The sequence below is a fragment of the Bubalus bubalis genome, chromosome 9 (genome assembly GCF_019923935.1).
Source record: "Bubalus bubalis isolate 160015118507 breed Murrah chromosome 9, NDDB_SH_1, whole genome shotgun sequence".
Classification (NCBI taxonomy): Eukaryota; Metazoa; Chordata; class Mammalia; order Artiodactyla; family Bovidae; genus Bubalus; species Bubalus bubalis.
The window spans coordinates 101,020,539-101,035,222 of NC_059165.1; the positions used below are offsets into that span (position 1 = coordinate 101,020,539).

General features: G+C 38.6%; 1 pseudogene; it reads right to left on the reverse strand.

The window, feature by feature from the left end:
• Nucleotides 1-8,360: 8,360 nt before the first annotated feature.
• LOC123335172 lies at nt 8,361-9,478 on the reverse strand (annotated as a pseudogene).
• Between the last annotated feature and the right edge of the window lie 5,206 nt (nt 9,479-14,684).

Genomic DNA, 14,684 nt, shown 5'->3' on the forward strand with positions numbered 1-14,684 from the left:
CACTACCTATCCTCCCCAAACTCTGTGAAAAAGTAAAAGAGAGAAAACCATCCTTAATAATTTCATGAGACCAAATTTACCCTGATTCTCAAACCAAACTAGAACAACGAGAGCAAAAAAATACAGTGCAATAGATCTGAAGGACATAGAGCAAAAAGCCTCAACAAAATATTAACAAAAGAATACAACAGTTCTTAAAAGGACCACACACCATAAAAAAGTGTTGTCAAGTGGTTTATGTTTCTGGAATGCAAGGATGTTTTAACATCTGTAAATTAACATGGAAAATAGCAATAACATAGTGAAGAATAAATATCGTATGATTAGTTCAGTAGATCCAGAAAAAGATGCTGATGTTGAAAGAGAGTTCAAAAGATTCATAAAAACTTTAACCATATAAATTCTCAATAAAGTGGGTATTGAGGGAATTTATCTCAACATAATAAAAACCATATATGACAAACTCACTGCTAACATCATAATCAAAGTTGAAAAACTAGATGCTATCTCTCTAAGATTAGAAAGATGACAAAGGTACCCACTCTTCCTAGTCTTACTCAGTATAGTATTGGAATCCTAGCCAGTGTAATGAGGCAAGAAAATAAAAGACATTTATTTTTTGGAATTGGAAAGGAAGTAAATCTATCATAAATTGCAGATGACATAAATTTTTGTGTAGGAAACTCTAAAGATCCCACCAAATACTATTAGAAATAACAAATGAATACTATGAAGTTATAGGTATAAAATCAATATAAAAAACTGCAATGTCTATAAGCAATAATGATGAACTAGCAGGAAAAAAAAAAAACCTCAAATACAAACACACTTACAATTGCAACAAGAAAATAAAAATTTAACTCCTAACAACAACAACAAAAAATCAACTCAAAATGGGTTAAACTAATGAATGCAAAACCTGAGAAATCATAAAACTTCTAGAAGACAAAGGCAATACACTATTTTGCAATATATTGTTAGATACTTATGCTAAGGCAGAAAAGAATAATCTAATGGGATTACATTAATTAAAGATCTGCTCAGCAAGGCAAACCATTAATAAAATGAAAGGGCAACCTACTAAATGGGAGATGATCTTCACCAATAATGTATCAGATAAGGGGTTCATATCCAATATTTATAAATAACTCATATAAGTCAGCAATCAAACTACAAACAACCTAATTCAAAAGTGGGAAGAAGAGCTGAATAGACTTCTCCAAAGAAGACATACAAATGCCCATCAGGCACAGGAAAAGATGTCCAACCTCACTAATTTTTAGTGAAATGCAAAGAAAAACCAAAATGAGGTATCACCTGTGGCACATTAGGAGGACTATTACCACAGATGTATAGAACAGCCTTTTGGACTCTGGGAGAGGGAGAGAGGGGGATGATTTGGGAGAATGGCATTGAAACATGTACAATATCATATAAGAAATGAATCTCCAGTCCAGATTCGATGCAGGATACAGGATACTTGGGGCTGGTACACTGGGATGACCCAGAAGGATGGTATGGGGAGGGAGATGGGAGGGGGGTTCAGGATTGGGAACACGTGTACACCTGTGGCGGATTCATGTTGATGTATGGCAAAACCAATACAATATTGTAAAGTAATTAGCCTCCAATTAAAATAAATAAATTAAAAAAAGTCTAGAAATAATGTGTTAAAGAGGATGAAGACCATAGGTAACCCTTATGCACTGTTGGTAGGAATATAAATTGGTGGTGCCAGTATTGAAAAACAGTGTGGAAATTCCTCAAAATTTAAAAATAAAACTGACATATCATCCAAAAATTCCACTTCTGAATATTTTACCCACACTGCCCAAAATTTCCACTAATTTGAAAAGAGGTATGCACACCAGTGTTCATTGCAGTATTATTGAAAACAACTAAAATACGGAAGCAGCCATTTATAGATGAATGGATAAAGAAGATGTGGTAGGTGTCTACCATGGAATACTATTCAGTCAAAATAAGTCACCATTTTTGACAAATGTCATCTAAACTAGGAGGCATGATGGAAGGAAATAACTCTAACAAACACTTAGATACAGAGAACACAGTAGTTGTCGCAGGGAGCTTTGGGGGAACTGTGTAGTGAAGGATGGAAAATGAACTACAGCACACTGTAGTAGAAGTCAAAATATAATATTCACATGAAACTTATGCAACGTTTTAAACCAATGTTACCTCAGTAAATAAAAGAATGCAGAAACAATATCCAAATTCCAGTTGGTAAGCCTCTCATGGATATTTAAACATGGAGATCCATATTTGTATGACCATTTTGTGTCCTGTATTAAAGAAAACATAAAAGTCAATTTAAAAACAGAGGAGAGAGCTACACATCAGTAGGTGAAAAGATCTAGAATACTCACGTGGTTCCTGAGAAATTGTGATGAGAAAAAAATTTTTTATTGGTTCTGGCAATATTCGAACCCCAGTTATATCTCATCAATGCCCAGAATACCTAATAAATCAGGAAGAACATATGCACAATTTAATCTCCAGAGAAACAAACAACATTTTACAATGTTATGACCCTTTACTGATTAAACATTCCATTAGAGTAATGGTCGTAGGAAATAAATTCTCAATTTAAAATAGAAAATATACAAGGTACAATAACCATTGCACATTAAAAAAATTGAAATGGTGAAATACTTTTTAAAATGATACCATATGAAAAGACTCTGGGCACTTGAAAACTGAGTTTTGATTCTTGGATGTACCACATATTGGTTTTTTTTTTTTTTTTTTTTGTCATGGGGGTGGTTAATGGAACCATTATAAATGCTAACGTTCTCTTTTACGTGGTAAGAAAGTAGTGCACACTGTCTGGAGGTGCTCAACAGATTTATTCAATAAGTAAATAGAATAGTTCCTTCCTGTTAACAAATGAATGGTTATCACTGCCAATGAGACGAACTTGATTTTTTCCCCAACGTTTCAAGTGTCACTGTTGCTTCCCCACCTCTCAGTAATGAAATAGTTGTAAAGTAGAGCTTGTTAGCATAACTCTTTTTCATATTAGGTACAATTTGTTATCCATATGGATATCCAACATGAGGAACATCTGTGCAAACAAATATCCACCTCCCTTAGTCTGTTTCTAATCAACACACAAACATACTCAAACATAAACATGATACATGGACAAACATGAAAATAAAAGATGCAAAACATGAAAATATTTAAAGAATATGCAATCAACAAAGGATTAGTCTCCAAAATTTAATAACAGTTTGTGTGGCTCAATATCATAAAAACAAACTATCTAATCAAAAAATGAGTCTTTCTAGTAAACAAATGCTCAAATACATCCCATCTTAAGCACTTAAAAAATGCCTTTAGTTCACTGTACAAGACTCTGAACCTAATATTCTATAATACAACTCCCCTTAACTGTAAATATCCTCATCCATGGTCTAATTTTACTGGAACTACACTATGCCTCGAATTCCTTCTTCATTCTCACTCAGCTGAACTTTCTATTCCATGAGTTAGCTGCAATGATACTCCTTGTATTTCTAAGTTCAGAAGACACTTCTCTTTTTACTACATTAAATGAATTAATTATAGGTTAATTAGTCTCTCTAGCATAGACACATGACAATCTCTTGTCTCAGGGCTAGAGTGGTCTGGTTCTTATGTGAGCTTAGGTAAAAGTCAGGTTCATTTCTCTCTGAACCTTTTTTCTTCACCTACTTATTGAGTTCTCAGATGTACCTGGATAATGTCTCTAAGAGAAAAATCTGTATGGATGTCTGAATTGCTGTCTGGATGATCAGCAATGGAGACAGAAGCTCTGTTTCCAGACAAGCCAACAGGAAGGAGCAAAGCATTGGTTCCTGAGCTATGATAAGACTCTAAAAGCAACTCTCCAGCACCAGGAATGCATGCACTAAGGAATTACAGCAGAGGAGATAGTTATAGCTCCCTAGGCTGCTCCTTAGGCACCGTTTCCATTGTTGCCCCAACTTCGGAGTTAATAATTTCCCTGTGGGACGCTGATCTGAACACAAAGAAAATGATTCCTATTGAGTCTCTGTTCCCAAGAGACCAGATTAGTAGAAATCAGGTGACTCCAGTCTATTCTTAGTTCTCCATGAACTCTCTTGCCTTCCAGGAGTCTCACCTCATTACACCTAATCTCAACCTTGATCTAATGTTTTCTCCAAATCTGAGAATGATAACCTGTGTTTATTAGGTCCCATGGAGTTTCAAAACATTGACTTGTGAGGGGATGTTTCCCAATAACTCTAGAAAATTAGTATTTACCTCTTCAACAAAAAGTCTATACATGCATAAATGAACCAAATGTAAAACAGCTAGTTGGTTAAAACAACAACAACAACAACAAAACTAAAAGCCCTTTTTGCTTCTTTAAATGAATGTGAAGGAAAATGGCTGTAGAAATACTAGTATTATACAAAAGGAAAGGACTCCCATAGACAATTTATGATGGAGAAAGTACATATCTAACAAACTCACAAATATATTCACCTTCACAGATAATGAAATAATTTGAAAGTAAAGGTCATTACCATGTCTGCTTTGATATAGTATATAATTTTCTTTCATGTGAATACCCACACTGAGAGGATACCATGAGAAATATATTTAATGAAATGCTATTGCAAGAGAATACTTTCAAGAATTCTTTGGTCTGTGTTTCTCATTAATATACAGTCAGTTATGCACCATCTTTTAAAATAAAAAGAATGCCATCACTTCACTGTGTATTCCCTCCTCTCCTAATAAGGATATTTCTCTACTCCAGTTAATTATGAAGATCCTTGGACTTATTTTCCACTTTTACCAGAAGCACTTTACATCCCCCATTCTATCTTCTAATTGGGCTTCCAAGGTGGCACTAGTGGTAAAAACAAAAAACAAAAAACAAAAAACAAAAAACAAAAAAAAAACCCTCCTGCCAATGCAGCAGTTGTAAGAGATGCAGGTTCGATACTTGGGTCGGGAAGATCCCCTGGGGAGGGCATGGTAACCCACTCCAGCATTCTCTTGGACAGAGGAGTCTGGTGGGCTACATTCTTCAGGGTCAAAAGAGTCAGACACGACTGAAGTGACTTAACATGCATTTCAATTTAATTTTCAACATTGACCTTGCTTTGCTGAGTACAGTATTCACTTCTTTCTTAGCCATCATAAATAAATTAATTAATTAATGAGGGAAACAAACAATCAATCACAGTGAATTGGAGGCCATAGTTTAGGAAGGATTGGCTCAGGTAAACATTCTTGGTTTTCCTTCTCTCTGATTCACTCCTACAGTGTCTATGGGGCTTTCAGACTCAAGGATTGTGATCTCTGAGAGGACAGTCTCCAGGAGGAATCACAAATTCCCCCTGGATGGTTTGATGGTCGAGGTTGAAATCTTTCCCCTGGCAAGATGGCAGGAAGGAGTGAAATGCCGGTCTCTGAGTCATGCTTTGAACACCCCAAAGAAACAATGGTGTCCCATTAAGCCCTGAATTTGCAACTATGAAGACTTTTGCTCCCTATATCTGTTTGTTGGGCACGTATTCCTCTTGTTACTCCAGATTATAAGTACTGATGTTCACTTCACTCTTCTTTCCCCACTTTGAGGTGTCTCTCTTCTCACTGGGATGTTCAGACTTGGGATAGAGGAGATGGGAGTCATATGAAATTTTCTTTCCTTTCCCTGTTCAATGGGATTCCCAGGTGGCACTGGTTTCCTTGGTGGTTAAAAAGGTAAAGAATCCGCCTGCAATGCGGGAGACCTGGATTCATTCCCTGGTTGGGAAGATCCCCTGGAGAGTGGAATGGATACACAGCCCAGTATTCTGACCTGCAGAATTCCCATGGATAGGGGATCCTGGCTGCCTACAGTCCACAGGGTCTCAAAGAGTCGGACACACTGAGCAACTTTCACTTTCACTCCCACATGTCACTAGTGGTAAAGAACCCGCTGTCAATGCAGGAGACACAAGAGACACTGGGTTCAATCCCTGAGCCAGGAAGATTCCCTGGAGGACAGCATGGCAACACACTCCAGTATTCTTGACTGGAGAATCCCATGGACAGAGAAGCCTAGCAGGCTATAGTCCGTGGGTGTTACAAAGAGTCGGACTCCCATCACTGAGTCAGTGATGCCATCCAACCACTTCATCCTCTATTGACCTCTTCTCCTCCTGCCCTCAATCTTTCCCAGCATCAGGGGTTTTTCCAATGAGTCAGCTCTTCACATCAGGTGACCAAAGTATTGGACCTTCAGCATCAGTCCTGCCATGAATATTCAGGGCTGATTTTCTTTAGGATGGACTGGTTTGATCTCCTTGCAGTCCAAGGGACTCTCAAGAGTCTTCTCCAGTACCACAGTTCAAAAGCATCAATTCTTTGGTCCTCAATCTCATTTAAGACAACTTACTTATGACAAACTCATTTTTTTCTGTAAACTATGTTAACCTAGATATAGAAATGGATGAACTGTCCATAGTTTGGTTTTAGAAAGATGAGCACTACACCCAGGGACAGGATCATGGGTGAGCCTTAGAAGTACTGTATAGAGCTGTTGCTGCTGCTGCTACTAAGTTCCTTCAGTTGTGTCTGATTCTGTGCAACCCCATTGATGGCAGCCCACCAGGCTCCTCTGCCCCTGGGATTCTCCAGGCAAGAATACTGGAGTGGGTTGCCATATCCTTCTCCAACTATATAGAGACTGAAAGCTAATTACAGAGACTGGCAGCTAATTACAGACTCACAAGAAATCTAGTATAACTTGGAACAACTCCAAACCATATCATCCCATTTGATAATAAATACATTATGTTTTAATATTTTATTTTATGATGGATGGTTACTCAGTCTGCTAACAAATATAATCATCAGTAGAACGATATTTAGAGCAAAGATAATAATCTATTGCTTGTTATATTTCACTGTGTTCTAACATTTGCAAATGGCATTTTCAATTACTCTCATCCAACTTTTTTCCCCCACACAACTCTATTAAAAAGTGACTTCAGTGCTTGAGGCTGGTGCACTGGGATGACCCAGAGGCATGGTATAGGGAGGGAGGTGGAAGAGGGGTTCAGGATGGGGAACACATGTACACCCGTGGCAGATGCATGTTGATGTATGACAAAACCAATACAAAATTGTAAAGTAAAAAAAAAAAAAAAAAAAAGTGATTTCACTGATGTTCCTTTCCTGATAGGAGAGCTTGAAAGAACATGCATGTTTGTGTACAAAACAGGCTGACCCTAGGTCTTATATCTATACAGGAAAGCACATTCTTATGATTCAGTTTTGATCATGATAGTTGAAGGAATTGCTTTGTGTATGTGAGATAAATAGTGAATGATACTGCCCATTAACTGCTTATTTTGTTTCTGACAACATTTAGAATAGATGCTAAGTTTTATTTAGAACAATGGAAAAAGTGATAGCTGTAGGCATCACCTGAAATTTTTAAGTAGGATGAGTGAGATAAGTCAATAAGAAAAAATAAAAACAGGTTCATCAATCATCTTATATATTTACACTGATATTCCATACTTTAATGACTATACATACAGCTTAAAAATAAATGGCATGTGTAATAATACAAAGTATCATTTAAAATTTGTTTAATTATATATAATGACATCTCTGATTCATATTAAATCATATGACTCTGACTAAGTTATAATATGGCTGAAGATCATATTAAGTCAATTAATTTATTTCAGTTTCTGTTTCTGTGTAGACTACACTGACAGATCTGTATTTGATAATCAGCTTTGCTAATGACTATGGTAGGGAATGTGTACATAGAGTCTTATAAGAGAATAGAATCCTATTCAGGAGAATAAAACCTAATGACCTTTTATAAAATAGACTGTTATGTTAAGGTCTGCATTATCAGGAACACCAGTTCAGGCCATAAAAGGGAATGATGGATCCAGAGGTGAAAAATTGTATTCCAGGTTTTTCCTCTCCCACAATGTTATAAAAATGAACTCTGTAGTTTAGTTTTTTTTTTTTTTTTTTCTGATGAAGTGGTAACTCATGAGTATTCTTTTAGCAAAACTAAGATGCATCACCTGGTATGGTATTTGTCATTTTAAAAGAAATTGTTCTTAATAAACCCAAGCAGTTTCATGAGATAAATGAGAATTTCCAACTTTTTGATATCAAAGCTTGGGAATGAAGTAGGAAAAATAGGAAGAAAGAATGGAAGGAAAGAAAAATGGTTGGATGTCTGACAGAGAAGAGTAATTAAGAGAGTAATTAAATTGTGTAGAGTAGTTGGAAAAAAATGAGAATTCTAGGAAATAAATAACAGGGCAACTCATACTTCCAAAGTCTGATTTAAAAAATCACAGCTACTTACTCTGAGACTTTGAGATCTGCAATCTTGGGCACTTCTCCAAATCTAGAATAACTGACCTTTTTAGACTTGCCATCACAAATAATCTTTTCAGAGCCCCCTTTATGTCTTTGTTTCTCAGACTGTAGATAAAGGGGTTCAGCATGGGTGTGACCACAGTGTACATCACCGAGGCTGTTGCACTTGAGTGTGAGCTGTGGGTAGCAGGAGAGCTAAGGTACACTCCTAGGCTCGTACAAAAGAATAAGGAGACGACTGAGAGGTGAGAGGCACAGGTGGAAAATGCTTTATACTTCCCCTGAACTGATGAGATTCTGCATATACAGGAAACTATCTTTGAGTAAGAATAAAGGATACCAGCCAGGGGACCACTACCCAGAAGTACAACTGTAAGATACATTACCATATTATTAAGAAAGGTGTCAGAACAGGCAAGTTGGGTTATCTGACTGAGGTCACAAAAAAAGTCAGGGATTTCCACAACAGTGCAAAAAGAAAGCTGTAACAAAATTAAACTTTGTAACAAGGAATTCAGGACACTGATGGTCCAGGACACCAGAACCAGCAGAAAGCAGAGCCGAGGGCTCATAATGACCATGTAGTGCAGGGGGTGACAGATGGCCACAAAGCGGTCATAGGCCATCACTGTGAGGAGGAAGATGTCCAACACTGCAGACAGTAGGAAAAAATAAATTTGTGTGATGCAGCCTTCATAGGTTATAACTTTGCTCTGGGTCTGGATGTTCCACAACATCTTTGGGACGGTGGTAGAGGTGAAACAAATGTCTACAAAGGACAGATTGGCGAGAAAGAAGTACATGGGGGTGTGTAGGTGGGTGTCTGAGCTGACTGCCAGGATGATGAGCAGGTTTCCAAACACGGTGATCAGGTACATGGAGAGGAAAAGTCCAAATATGAGGGCCTGCAGTTCTGGTTCCTGTGAGAACCCCAGAAGAAGAAACTCTGAAATTTCTGTATCATTCCCCAATTCCATGTAGTAGAGGTGACTGCCTGGAAACAAACAAACAAATGAACAAACAAACAAAAAAACGACATGACTAGTTTTATCTGAATTTGGCATTGTAATAATGTTGAAATTCTACAATTTTGCATTCAAAAATTAAAATCCATAATTTTTGTATGAAAATTTCTCCTTCAAGAGATCCCCTGTGCCATCTCTGAGTATCAACTTCTGGCCCATATTCAGCCTCCTTCCCAAATGGACATGTATTGGGGAGTTTAGATGAGAAATTCTGCCATGTTTTGGGGGAATATAAATTGAGGACTGACCTACTTCTAGATAAAGAGCATACTGTACTGAGAGATAGTTGCTATGAAGAAAGAGATCTAGTATGAAGAAGAAAGTTAATGGGGGTATTATGCTTTATTTTCTTGGGCTCCAAAATCACTGTGGATCGTGACTGCACCATGGAATTAAAGGATGCTTGCTCCTTGGAAGAAAAGCTATGACAAACTTAGATAGCATATCAAAAAGCAGAGACATCACTTTGCTGACAAAGTTTCCTTATAGTCAAAACTATGTATACCTGTGGCGGATTCATTTTGATATTTGGCAAATCTAATACAGTTATGTAAAGTTTAAAAATAAAATAAAATTAAAAAAAAAAAAACTGTGGTTTCTCCACTAGTCATGTACAGATGTGAGAGTTTGACTATAAAGAAGGCTAAAGGCCAAAGAATTGATGTTTTTGAACTGTGGTGTTGGAGAAGACTCTTGAGAGTCCCTTGGACTGCAAGATCAAACCAGTCAATCCTAAAGGAAGTCATCTCTGAATATTCATTGGAAGGACTGATGCTGAATCTGAGGCTCCAATCCTTTAGCTATCTAATGCAAAGATCTGACTCTGCAAAAAACCCTGATGGTGGGAAACATTGAGGGCAGGAGGAGGAGAGGGCCACAGAGAATGAGATGGTTGGATGGCATCACCTGACTCAATGGACATGAGTTTGAGCAAACTTCCAGAAATGGTAAAGTACAGGGAAGCCTGGTGTGCTGCAGTCCATGGGGTTGCAAAGAGCTGCACATGCCTGAGTGAACAACAACAACAACAATAATGTTTTATGGAGTGTTCAGATAGTCTGCCAAACATCTGAACAGAGACCTCATGGAAGTGAGGGCCGGAAATGTGAGATTATCTGAAGGAAATGTGTGAGGTGGACAGAGATAACCCCCAGGTGAAAGGACCTGAAAAGGTATTTGTTTCAGAAAATCAAGTTTGAAAGGAAGCTTTTTTATCCACGGGAAAGTCCATGAGGTAAAGTGATAAGATATAGTATTAGAAAATTTGGAGGTACCAAGAGGCCTCCTTGCAATGACCAGGCTATTCTCAATCTCAGGCACATAATTAGGAAAAACAATGTCACAAGCCAAGCTGTCAACATTAGATTATCTTTCTTCCCTAAGTGTAGTAATAGTACCTAAAGTCCAGTACTATTTTTGCAGAGTCAGCTCTTTGCATCAGATAGCCAAAGGATTGGAGCTTCAGCTTCAGTAGTACCTAAATACCCTGGACACATAAAACAGGGCTCTATCTAAATATGACAATTTTGTATTCAGCCTGGCTTTCTGTGGGAGTGGGATGGGGTAGGAGAGGGTGGTTCAAGAGGGAGGTGATACACACACACACACACACACACACACATACACATATGTATAGAAAAGTGAAAAGTGAAAGTTGCTCAGTTGTGTCTGACCCTTTGGGACCCCATGGACTATACAGTCCCTGGAACTCTCCATACCAGAATACTGGAGTGAGTAGCCTTTCCCTTCTCCAGAAGATCTTTCCAACCCAGGGATCAAACCCAGGTCTCCCGCATTGCAGGCAGATTCTTTACCAGCTGAGCCACAAGAGAAGCCCAAGAATACTGGAGTGGGCAGCCTATCCCTTCTCCAGTGGATCTTCCTGACCCAGGAATTGAACTGGGGTCTCCTGCATTGCAGGCAGATTCTTTACCAACTGCTATCAGGGAAGCCCATCTTATATAATTATGGTTGATTTGCGATGTTGTCTGGCAGAAACCAACACAACATTGTAAGCCAATTTTCCACTGATTAAAAAAAAAGACTCCATCTTTTTTTTAGGCAAAATACGGAATGGGTGAATTTAACTCAGAGGACCATTATATATACTACTGTAGGAAAGAATTCCTTAGAAGAAATGAAGTAGCCATCATAGTCAACAAAAGAGTCTGAAATGTAGTACTTGGGCGCAGTCTCAAAAATGAGAGAATGATCTCTGCTCACTTCCAAGCAAAACAATTCAATATCACAGTAATCCAAGTCTATGCCCCAATCAGTAAAGCTGTAGAAACTGAAGTTGAATGATTCTATTAAGACCTACAAGACCTTCTAGAACTAACACCCAAAAAAGATGTCCTTTTAAAACACTATAGGGGACTGGAACGCAAAAGTAGAAAGTCAAAAAATACCTGGAGTAACAGGCAAATTTGGCCTTGGAGTACAGAATGAAGCTAATAGAGTTTTTCCAAGAGAACACACTGGTCATAGCAAGTACCCTCTTCCAACAACACCAGAGAAGACTGCACATGGACATCACCAGACGGTCAACACCGAAATCAGATTGATTATATTCTTTATAGCCAAAGATGGAGAAGCTCTATACAGTCAGCAAAAAAAGACCAGGAGCTGACTGTGGCTCTGATCATGAACTCCATATTTCCAAACTCAGATTTAAATTGAAGAAAGTAGGGAAAACCACTAACCATTCATGTATGACTCAAACCTCTTATGATCATAGAGTGAAAGTGACAAAAAATTCAAGGGATTAGATCTGATAGAGTGCCTGAAGAACTGTGGATGAAGGTTCTTGACATTGTAGAAGAGGCAGTGATCAAGACCATTCCCAAGAAAAAGAAGTGACAAAAGGCAAAATGATTGTCTAAGGAGGCCTTACAAACAGCTATGAAAAGAAGACAAGTAAAAGCCAAAGGAGAAAAGGAAAGATATACCCATTTGAATTCAGAGTTCCAAAGAATAGCAAGGAGAGATAAGAAAGTCTTCCTCAGTGATCAATGCAAAGAAAGAGAGGAAAACAATAGAATGGGAAAAACTAGGGATTGCTTCAAGAAAATTAGAGATGCCAAGGAAACTTTTCATGCAAAGATGGGCACAATACAGGACAGAGTGGTATGAACCTATCAGAAGCAGAAGATATTAAGAAGAGGTGGCAAGACTACACAGAAGAATTGAACAAAAAAGATCTTCATGACCCAGATAACCACAATGGTGTGATCACTCACCTAGAGCCAGATATCCTGGAATGTGAAGTCAAGTGGACCTTAGAAAGAATCACCATGAACAAAGCTAGTGGAGGTGATGGAATTCCAGTTGAGCTATTCCACATCCTAAAGGATGATGCTGTGAAAGTGCTGCACTCAATATGCCAGCTAATTTGGAAAATTCAGCAGTGGCCACAGGACTGGAAAAAGGTCAGTTTTCATTCCAATCCCAAAGAAAGGCAATGCCAAAAAATGGTCAAACTACCACACAATTGCACTCATCTCACACGCTAACAAAGGAATGCTCAAAATTCTCCAAGCCAGGCTTCAACAGTACATGAACATGAACTTCCAGATGTTCAAACTCGATTTAGAAAAGCCAGAGAAGACAGAGATAAAATTGCCAACATCTGATGGATCATCAAAAAAGCAAGAGAGTTCCAGAAAAACATCTACTTCTGCTTTATCGACTACAGCAAGACCTTTGACTGTGTGGATCACAATAAACTGTGAAAAATTCTGAAACAGATGGGAATACCAGACCACCTGACCTGCCTCTTCAGAAACCTATATGCCGGTCAGGAAGCATCAATTAGAACTGGACATGGAAAAACAGACTGCTTCCAAGGAGTACATCAACGCTGTATATTGAATCCCTGCTTATTTAACTTGTATGCAGAGTACGTCATGAGAAATGCTGGTTTGGATAAAGCATGAGGTGGAATTAAATTGCTGGGAGAAATATCAATAACCTCAGATATGCAGATGACATCACCCTTGTGGTGGAAAACAAAGAACTAAAGAGCCTTTTGATGCAAGTGAAAGAGGAGAGTGAAATATTTCAGTTCAGTTGCTCAGTTGTGTCTGACTCTTTGCAACCCCATGAATCGCAGCACGCTAGGCCTCCCTGTCCAGCAACAACTCCCGGAGTTCACCCAAACTCATGTCCATCAAGTTGATGATACCATCCAGTCATCTCATTCTCTGTTGTCCCCTTCTCCTCCTGTCCCAAATCCCTCCCAGCATCAGGATCTTTTCCAATGAGTCATCTCTTCCCATGAGGTGGCCAAAATACTGGAGTTTCAGCCTCAGCATCAGTCCTTCCAATGAACACCCAGGACTGATCTCCTTTAGGATGGACTGGTTGGATCTCCGTGCAGTCCAAGGGACTCTCAAGAGTATTCTCCAACACCACAGTTCAAAAGCATCAATTCTTCAGCACTCAGCTTTCTTCACAGTCCAACTCTCGCATCCACACATGATCACTGGAAAAACCATAGCCTTGACTAGATGGACCTTAGTTGGCAAAGTAATATCTCTGCTTTTGAATATGCTATCTAGGTTGGTCATAACTTTCCTTCCAAGGAGTAAGTGTCTTTTAATTTCCTGGCTGCACTCACCATCTGCAGTTATTTTGGAACCCCCAAAAATAAAGTCTGACACTGTTTCCACCGTTTCCCCATCTATTTCCCATGAAGTGATGGGACCCGATGTCATGATCTTGGTTTTCTGAATGTTGAGCTTTAAGCCAACTTTTTCACTCTCCACTTTCACTTTCATCAAGAGGCTTTTGAGTTCCTCTTCACTTTCTGCCATAAGGGTGGTGTCATCTGCATATCTAAGGTTATTGATATTTCCCCCGGGCAATCTTGATTCCAGCTTGTGCTTCTTCCAGCCCAGCATTTCTCATGATGTACTCTGCATAAAAGTTAAATAAGCAGGGTGACAATATACAGCCCTGACATACTCCTTTTCCTATTTGGAACCAGTCTGTTGTTCCATGTCCAGTTCTAACTGTTGCTTCCTGACCTGCATACAGGTTTCTCAAGAGGCAGGTCAGTTGGTCTGGTATTCCCATCTCTTGAAGAATTTTCCACAGTTGATTGTGATCCACACAGTCAAAGGCTTTGGCGTAGTCAGTGAAGCAGAAATAGATGTTTTTCTGGAACTCTCTTGCTTTCTCGATGATCCAGTGGATGTTGGCAATTTGATCTCTGGTTCCTCTGCCTTTTCTAAAACTGGCTTGAACATCTGGAAGTTCATGGTTCATGTATTGCTG